The sequence below is a fragment of the Hordeum vulgare genome, chromosome 7H, assembly GCF_904849725.1.
Source record: "Hordeum vulgare subsp. vulgare chromosome 7H, MorexV3_pseudomolecules_assembly, whole genome shotgun sequence".
Lineage (NCBI taxonomy): Eukaryota > Viridiplantae > Streptophyta > Magnoliopsida > Poales > Poaceae > Hordeum > Hordeum vulgare.
The window spans coordinates 59,284,296-59,292,681 of NC_058524.1; the positions used below are offsets into that span (position 1 = coordinate 59,284,296).

The window sequence follows — 8,386 nt, forward strand, 5'->3', positions numbered from 1 at the left end:
TGCATACGAGGTGATCGTCCGATATAGGTTTTACTTTTTTATATAGTTTTATGTTAAACAGTTTAAATATTGTTTGTTTTATGTGAATTATATCTAAAGTTCAATAGATCTACAGTGTTTATGTTTTTCATCCGATTTAGTTGAACCGTGTTTAAGATATACACCGGTCGCGTTGAATGGCCGGTTCCCGCATCTGTGTCCACGGACATGACCGGAGCAAATTCGCAGGTCAACGTTGGACATGCCTTAAGATAAACAAAAATGCATGCGCCCCGAAGGTAATTGTACAAAAGATTGAAATGGTAATATTTTTCACAAGAGAGATTACTTGGAAATAACAATGACACGAACGAAGGGAAAAAACATAACAAAATACAACACAACACTGACGCAACGAGGCAGCAGCTTCCTCCCGGGTGGGCACCGTCGTCGGAGCTAGCTAGCACAACATGCAAGCATGCAGTCGGTAAACGTTTACCTATTATTCATACAATACAACATCAGTAAACAACTCGAAAGAGGAAACATAAACGGCGAACCGGTGCGCGCGCGGCCGGCCGGCCAGCCACCACCTCACCGCGGTGACGCCTTATCCGATCGAGCAGCCGGAGAAGCATTCGCTTTCGCACGCTAGCCTGGCCGTTTCCTTGCAGCCCGGGCAGTTTGCGGGCACGGTGGAGGTTGGGCCGCAGATACCGGTGCATGCCGCTTCCTGGATGCAGCCCCGGCACGTTCCGGTGCAGGCGCAGGCGGCGGCGCACTCGGAGGCGCAATCACCCATCGCCTTCTGCCCCATGGACGACAGGACCAGCACAAGGCAGAGGGCGACGACGGCCATATTAAGCGCGGAGGTTCTTGCGGAAGCCATTGATGGAGAGTTAGCTTGAAGAAGGAGAAAGTAAGGAAAAAGAAGACCACAAGACCGGGTAGAGCAGGTTGGACTGATGCCAATAGACGAGAGGGCGACGCTATTTGTAGGCAGCGGAATAATGACATATACACACATAGTGCCAATAGTACAAGCTAAATCACTACAGGTAACATGCTAGCTTCATCTTTCATGCTGACTCACGAGCCGAACATACAAGAGCAACTCCAACTGCGCGAGCCAAACGGCCGCACACTTTTTTTGTGTTTTATTTGTTTGGGTCGGTTCGTCTGACCTTTTTTGCAAATGAATCGGCCGTTCAACGAACTGACCCTTTTTTCGTCTGCGTGGTTATTCTTTTAAAATTTCTTTCTAGATTAATAAATATTCAATACAAAACATTGCATAGTTCAAGAATTATAAAAATATCTCATAGTCAATATATTTAAAAGAAAAGATTGCCTATAGATCTACTGGTTGTCGACATGAATTCATATATGCTCAACCAAACCATTTTGCAGCTGCATGTGAATATCCCAATCACGCATCTTATGATGAAACTCGACAAACTGTGCAAATATTGTCTATCCTCCATGCTCAGGCACAACATTGTCACCCTGAAACTTAAACCCTTGATCACAGAGAAGTTCTGGACACTCATCATCCATGATCATGTTGTGCATGATCACACAAGTTGTCATCACTTCCCACAATTTTGAAGTGCTCCATGTTCTAGCATGATATCGAACAATGCCCCATCAAGATTGAAGAACGCCAAAGGCATACTCTACATCTTTTCTATCACTCTCGTGTTCTTGGGCAAAGCTCTTTCTCTTATCTCCTACAGGGTTGGACATTGTCTTCACAAGAGTAGACCACTGTGGATAGACACCGTCAACTAGATAATATCCATTGATGTCTTAGTGGCCATTGATCTCAACATTGACCTCTGGGCAATTGCCTTGTGCCATCCTAGCAAACATCATAGAGCACTGGAGCACATTGATATTGTTGTGAGATCCGGCCATGCCGAAGAAAGCGTGCCAAATCAAGAGATCTTGGGAAGCCACGGCCTCAAGTATGACGGTGAAAGCTCGAACATGGCCCTTATACTTCCCTTATCAAGTAGAAGGGCCGTTCTTCCACTTCTAGCGCATACAATCTATGCTACCAAGCATCCCTGGGAATCCCCTATTGGTATTTGTCGACAACAACCGTGTTGTATCGGCAACTGTTGGCTCTCTCAAGTACTCCGGTCCAAACACAACTATGAAAGCTCTGCAGAATCTATACATGGACTCAAGGTAGGTGGACTCACTCATCCGAACATACGCATCAATGAGATCGCCGGGGACTCCCTATGCAAGCATCCAAATGGCAGTTTCTAATAAAAGGAGAAGCCAATCTTTTCAAGGGCATCCGTCTTGCACTCGAAATAGTTATCGTACTCAACCACCCCCTCTTGAATACGGTTGGAAATATGTCTAGCCATCCGAAAATGGGGGCGGAACAAGTGATGTTTGAAGAGCGGATTTGTGGTCTCGAAGTAGTGTTTCCACAGTAGGAAATGCCACTCTCCGAGTTGCGATTCAATGTCGGTGTGTGCCCGGGCATGGAGACATTAAACTGTGGCCGCTCCATACTCACGTTGTCATGGACGACCAAGGCAGCCAGCACCATCTCCTCATCAGATGAAGAATCATCCGAGTCCATAAGAATGTTGTAGAAACAAATACTCATCATCGGAGTACATCTATACCTTGGGCAAAGCGTCAAACACCTTTCGGGCAGTGTGGAAGACTCCGGCAAGAGAGGAGCCTCCCGCCTAAAGAAAGTGGAGGAGGTGGGCAGTGGCCACGGGAGACGAGGCTATCGGAAGGTGAGTCCGCGGGACGGATGGCTGGCGACGGCGGCGGAAGCGAGCAACGGGGGTGGGAGGCGTGGGGCAGGAGGGGCGGTTGGGTGATTTGGAGGTGAAGGAGGAAGAGGAGACCGGCGTACGTGCCACCGACTGGCGGGCCAGGGGAAGAGAAGAGCGGACGACGCGTGTGTCCGCGACAACGCAAATGCCGCCCGAATTTAGGCCTGAAATGGACGGACAAAAAACGGACGCGCATCCATTTGGGTGGCTCGTTGGGCCGACTTTTGTGTCCGCAATAACCCAAACGGATATGGTTGGAGGAAATGGGTCATCCGTTTGGAGTAGCTCTAAGCTGTGCCTCATAATGCATGAAATCCGTTGAATCTTACATAAGATGGTGCCAATGAGAACATGGTTTCATGCACATCCACATGAATAATAAAATCAAAAAAATATACTAGGAAAAAATGCTGAAATTTTGAGATATCAAACTTGATCTACCATTGTACTCAGTGTAAAGTTTCGTAAAGTATTGACACCCTGGCATTCTTCGTGAAGAAAATATATGTGTGTTACTTCTTCGTGAAACTTCACATCTGAGTATATCGATCGACTATGTACCCAAACAAAATAATTCAGATTTTTCTCCAGTTTTTTTTTTAATTTATTATTTACAAGAAGAGTGTGTGGAACCATGTTTATCAAATCGTGTTCCTCTACTCGTACTATATCTTCACAACACTCTTATTTGGATGCTATTTTTCAATAGATGCCGTTTAGGGAAGATTGATCTTATCATAACGTATTCAGGTAATGAACTTATTGTTTCCCCATACATTACAATTGAAAGTGGTACCAAATAGAAAAATGCAAACACAGGTGTAAAGCATAGATTGGTTCCTGCAACCGACTTACAACTAACCTTGGTGATTTTCTTAATATTTGGTGTCGAGGAACCCACTCGTCTAAAAGTATACACATATCATGTAGGTTTGGATAAAAAGAGTCGAACATAGAATTTCCAGGAATCTCTAGGAAAGATATATAACCATAAGGAACAAACTCTAGATATTGACTGCTCAGCTAGTTTATTTAACCAAAAATAGAAAATCGTTTGGTATATGCATGTGTAAGAGGTTCTGTTCTCAAAGTCAGCACTTCTAATTTAATTGACTAAGTAAGTCTCCCCTCTTGTGTCAAGGAAAATAACACAGAACAATATGATATGTTCCCCATGTTCCTTCAATCACTACCCATCTTGATGGTGCGCTGAAGACGCCAACAAGCATATCGCTGGAGGTGCTGTTTTCTTGAAGTATTTGACAAATGGATTTCAATATTTATAGGGTTAAGAATATGTTGTTCTCAGATCCATCGGAACCCGAACGAACACATGAGAATTAATTGCTGCAGCATGACACGTCTTCTGTTATATTTTCGACGTCACATGGCAATTTTCCCTGTAGAAACTGACAAATCCTTATATTGAAGCATGGCAATTTTAAATATTTTTACATGACAAAACTGGTCGTCATATTTTTACATGACAATTTTAGCGTTAAAAATCTGACCTCGGAATTTCAACATTTCCGTTAACAAAAAATAACATTTGCACATAACTGTCCCATAGTCCCACTAGAGAATCATTTTAAATTATTTTCTTATTAAATTTGTACTAATTTTGGGGGTAACTACTGCTTTTACTTATGTACCGCTTTCACTGCACATAGAGAGAAAAGTAGTAATTGAGTTAGACACATACATGTAATACATGTAAAGCGGTAATTTTTTATATGCTCCCTCTGTAAAGAAAATATAAGAGTGTTTAGATCACTAACGCTCTTGTATTTCCTTGCAGACAAAGTACCATCCAACGTGAGGGCAGAAGGAAGACATTTCTGCAAAACATATGACCTTTATATATGTACTTCCTTCACTATTTACAGTTTTGTAGCAAAGCATGGCGGGTAAACTTCCAGCTAGACCTGTACCATGTGTTAAATGTATTTTTCCGAGAGAGATGTTTTTTTAATTTCCTTAATATAAGTCCTTTTAGAAATTTTATTACGGACTACATACAGATGTATATAAACAAATTTAAAAGTATAGATTCATTTATGATATTTTGTATGTAGTCAATAGTGAAAAATCTACAAAGACCATTTACAAACGGAGGGAGTAATATTTTGTTTCAAAAGTCAGAACTTTCAGTTCACTTAATGATATTGTTGCCGCCAAGGCTCTAATACATACATACAGTACTATATTTGGCGTTGATGATGTATTACATGTGAACTGGTCTTTGCTAGTCGGCGATTCATATGGCCGTCGAGCCGGGGTGGCCGTTTCGTCGAGCTGCTGAAGTCTCACGCGTTCGCTGTTCCGGCTGTTGAGTATCAGTGGCGTACGTCGAGCCATGTACCCTTGTTCGAGAGGCAACAGTTTTACTCCGTCTATTGAGTATTAATGGCATACGTATTGTGCTGGCCATGAAGTGTGGCTCTGTCACGACATAGGTTTTGGTCCTGCTTTATAAATAAAGCAACGTCATCAAGGTTTCATGGCTAAATGACACAATATGATTAGGTAGTTCTCTAAGACAGCAAATGCCTATATAACTTGCTAACATAGAAGCACACGACTATGTTGCCGAAAAGTTAGCACGGGACAACCAAATTAAAACGTCATGACACGATCTAGGACGCCTAACCTCCATGACAACACCCTCAAGAGGGGAGTGCGAGCACCGCCACTGCCGAGCCCGAGGTAGACAAGGGTTTTTTCCCAGAGCCTCTGGCACGGAGAGAAGAACCACGACAACGTCTTCAAGAAGACAATGACACCCGCAGATGTCGTCTGCATCGGCGCCGACGTGCAAAGCTTTCACTTGGTAGCTTACCCATGCCAACACGAGGCATCCGAAACAATCGTGATGCGAACTGGCTTCTAGATCCGTACCAAGGCAACAAAAAGTGCGCCTGAACCACCTTCCGCTCCACTCCTTGTCGCCCAGATGACCAAGAAGCGTAGCCACCACTGCTGCCATGGAGCCTGCCAGAAAGCCACCATACATACCACCATTTAGGATCGCCGAGGCGACATCCATGTCCCGAGTCACCGCCAGCCATCAACATTGCAACACACAAACCACGGTGGGAAGAACGAAAGACACATTCTTTTTCTCCTAGACCGGCATCAGCCATCGGATCTGGGTGAGTGCCTCCACAGTAGAAGATGTGCACGCCTGCGTCCCGAGCTAGTCCCCATGGACCGGAGGGGACACGGCCTAGTAGCTACCGACGGCCACCGCCGAGCAAGCCCCGACACCAGTCCCAGATCGTGGGCAGGACGAGCTCGGGCGACGCCACACCCGTGGCCACGTGCGTTGCTCCGACCAAATAGCAAAGCGGCAACATAACCACCAACTAGGACAGACGACAGAACGGAGCCACGGACATACCGGCACCAACTCGAACTAGGTCGGCCCTCTGCCTGCATACTGCCGACCGCCCTCCTTCACCACACTCCATATCCACGTTGTCCGTCGGAAGCAACCCGCGACGAGCCATACTGACCGCCGCCGCCTCGAATCGGGTCGTCGCCAAATAAGGCCACAACCCCGCCCACCACCGCATGGGAATCTCACCCGAACCCGCACCAGCAACAAGGTCATGCACGAGCCACAGAGCTTCACGATCCAAGCCACCTCGGTCCGCGCCGCCTGATGGCAGCCGACCGGAGGAGTCATCCGATCCAAATCTAGATCGGGAAATCTACTAGCAACTCCCCAAGCATGTACGTTCCGCTTGAGCCTCGCTGTTGAGCAGCCACCCACGCCACCTGACCAAGGAGGCACTGACCGACAGCCCCGTCCGCAGGCACGCCGCACCGCCTCCATAGCCGCGCACCATCGTGCTGCGTTGCTGTCCCGTGCCAGTCCGACACAGCAAGGGGGGATAGATGGTCCCCGTCGGCAATGACGCCAGTCGGCAATGACGCCAGTCGGGCTTTGCCCGGCGGCGAGGGAGGGGGAGGAGGGAAGGGAAGGTGGGAGGCGGCGGTGGGAGGGTTGGCCCACCCACTCGCGGGACCGGGCAGGGCGAGACGTATTTCCTTTCCATGAAGTGTGGCTCACAAACCCGCTTGTAGATGTTTTTCTTTAATTTTAAAAGGAGGGATAACAAGTGCCATGACCCATGATATTGGGGTGCTTGTACCACTTAGTAAATGGAGTAGCTTGGGTTGTAGATTAAGAAAAAAACAAAGATGTATTAGAAAATCAGAGACGATGCTTACTATGTTGCTAACGTTATATGTTGATTGAAAGCTTTCGTTTATGTCATGATTCTAGTTTAGAGCTTACACTAGCTTGGAGAAATATATATTTGATGTTCATGTGCAGATTTACACAAAGAGAACCAAAAGGATGAACTTCCGGGAATATCGATCCATGGAAGACGGATCGAAGAGGTCATAAGGCATAAACTCCAATGCAGACCTTAGCTGAGGTTAGTCAATAAAAAATGGCAAAGCATCTTGTGTACGCGTACAATGATCTGTTCCAAAAGTCAGACCTTGTAATTCAAATTATCCTAGCTTGGTCTCCGCTCTTGGTCAAGGAAAAGATTGAAAAAAGAACCTCGAGCACGTGATAACATCCCAAGAATAATCACTCACTGTACCATTTCGGCATATTTCCATATCTCATTGACAGTTCAGTGGCAATAGTGGTTTACTAAATTTTATATGGGTAACGTGGACATGGATGTTAGGATTTTGTATACAAGATTACATTTTAGCCAATCTATGCTTGCATGTGACCTACTCAGCTTCAAATAGGGAGATAACGTTTTAGCAAGATTGTCCTAGTTTAGAATGCAACATCTTATTTACAATAAAGAAAAAATTATTGACTCAAACATCTCATTAATGCAACACAACCGTAATTAGTACAAACTCGCACATCAAGACACGCTAACACGTTCAAAACTCGCAAAAAACTAATATCGACATTTTTCTTTGATAAAGTATGCTTTTCGTTTCGCGTCAACGAATGCATACTCAACAAATACACCATCCATTGCATGACTAGAGGTGCACACATCCAACAACAAGAAGAAAAAAGTGTCCATAGGGGTCAAAAGATGAGGCAAACTATCCAGTCCAGCGAAACATCAACTACTACCGTTGTCATTGACAACACTTGAAAGATAAGAAGGTTTCCCAACAGTAACGCCTTCGAATAGGACACACACGGGAGATCGCATCTGACCCTCCCACGTCTCTCCCGTGGGCGACGGGGAGGGCTCCCCAGCCGCCACCTCCAGCAGCCTCCTCTCCCTCCCTCCTTCCTCGCCGCCGCCTAAGGACGCGGGCGGGCAAAGCCTGGCCGGCGCGGCCTATCCGTTCGACGTAGGCGGCAGCGGGGATTTTCCTTCTCCTCGTTTGATGTCGTGCGGCGCGGGACGACGGCTTTGATGAAGGCGTCATGTGGATCCAAGGCACGGAGGCGCAGCAGCTCCCGGCGGCGGCGCGTGGCGGCGCGGGTGGAGATTGGTCGGGCATGGCGTGCAGGTCGGCTGAACGTGGCTAGAAGATGAAGGTCGAGGTGGGCGTGGCCGGTGGCGGTGGCAGCGGCGGCGTTCAGCCCGGATCCG

At 46.5% G+C, this 8,386-nt stretch overlaps 1 long non-coding RNA gene across 1 annotated transcript; it reads right to left on the minus strand.

Annotated features, from left to right (window-relative positions):
- Positions 1–294: 294 nt before the first annotated feature.
- Positions 295–956, minus strand: LOC123411356. Its single transcript, XR_006613247.1, has 2 exons — positions 578–956; positions 295–478 (listed from the first exon to the last, which is right to left on the minus strand). It is a non-coding gene; the product is annotated as an uncharacterized LOC123411356 (long non-coding RNA).
- Between the last annotated feature and the right edge of the window lie 7,430 nt (positions 957–8,386).